Source organism: Bubalus kerabau, chromosome 1, assembly GCF_029407905.1.
Source record: "Bubalus kerabau isolate K-KA32 ecotype Philippines breed swamp buffalo chromosome 1, PCC_UOA_SB_1v2, whole genome shotgun sequence".
Taxonomy (NCBI): Eukaryota; Metazoa; Chordata; class Mammalia; order Artiodactyla; family Bovidae; genus Bubalus; species Bubalus kerabau.
In genome coordinates, this window is record NC_073624.1 from 108743855 (window position 1) to 108745174 (window position 1320).

At 42.0% G+C, this 1320-nt stretch overlaps 1 non-coding gene across 1 annotated transcript; it reads right to left on the bottom strand.

The window, feature by feature from the left end:
• Positions 1 to 361: 361 nt before the first annotated feature.
• On the bottom strand, positions 362 to 433 carry TRNAH-AUG (transfer RNA histidin (anticodon AUG)). Its single transcript has one exon. It is a non-coding gene; the product is annotated as a tRNA-His (tRNA).
• Positions 434 to 1320: the final 887 nt, after the last annotated feature.

Consider the following 1320-nt stretch of genomic DNA (forward strand, 5'->3'; position numbering starts at 1 on the left):
TTTTGTGAGCGTTCCTTACCCTCTTGATGAAAGCTGTGTACCCTTCCTTCAGAATAATACACTAAGGCTCCCACCCACAAACTTCTGTACACAGTTTCAAAAAGTTTAGGACCTTTGATTTTGTTCATTTCATTGTCTGATATACAAAAACAAACAAACAAACAAACAAACAAAAAATATGATCCAAAAGCTCTTAAGATTTTTCACAACATGACTTGGTAGTTGAACGTGAACGTGAAGTTGCTCAGTTGTGTCCGACTCTTTGCGACCCCATGGACTGTAGCCTACCAGGGTCCTCTGTCCATGGGATTTTCCAGGCAATAGTACTGGAATGGATTGCCATTTCCTTCGCCAAGGGATCTTCCCAACCCAGGGATTGAACCCGGGTCTCCCGCATCATAGGCAGACGCTTTACCATCTAAGCCACCAGGGAAGCCACTTGATAGTTGAGGGAGTATGTAATTTCCTCGGTTCTCTCTCATCACAACAAAAATTTGAAACAACAGACCAGCATTACAGCTCTTGGACAGACCAGTTTCACAGCTGTCAGTTACAGCTCTGTGTTACAGCTCAGTTTTATTTAGAAAATAAAGGAAAATACATCCGCGAGGCATGAGGGCATAAAGGCCCAAAAGACACGGAGAGAAGAGAGAGAGAGACCTCCGATCTTTTGGCTCCTCTTTTTTTTTTTAATCTTGTTATTTTTGGATTTTTTTTTTTTTAGTTTCTTTTTTTTTTTTTTTAGTTTCTTTTTTTTTTTAATTTTATTTTATTTAACTTTACAATATTGTATTGGTCTTGCCATATATCAAAATGAATCTGCCACAGGGATACATGTGTTCCCCATCCTGAACCCTCCTCCCTCCTCCCTCCCCATACCATCCCTCTGGGTCGTCCCAGTGCACCAGCCCCAAGCATCCAGTATCGTGCATCGAACCTGGACTGGTGACTCGTTTCATATATATTATACTTATTTCAATGCCATTCTCCCAAATCATCCCACCCTCTCCCTCTCCCACAGAGTGGTTCCTCTTTATATGTTTTTTCTCCTCCCCCTGGGCCTGCCCTATGTAAATCGGGCTGGCCAGGAGTGCTGTTTGTTCTACTAGAGGTCCTCACTCTGGTCCGCAGACCTTCCTTTGTTCTATTTTCATGGACTTTTCCCTTCCTTGTCTTTTAGCCACCGCCATTCTGGACTCATTTTTCCTATTCTAACTACCTGACAGTAATGCATTCCAAATTGTTCAAAAACTTTCCTAATCAGTACCATGTATCAGAAGAAATCACATAAGTCACAGCTGACAAAACCCAATTGCCCTC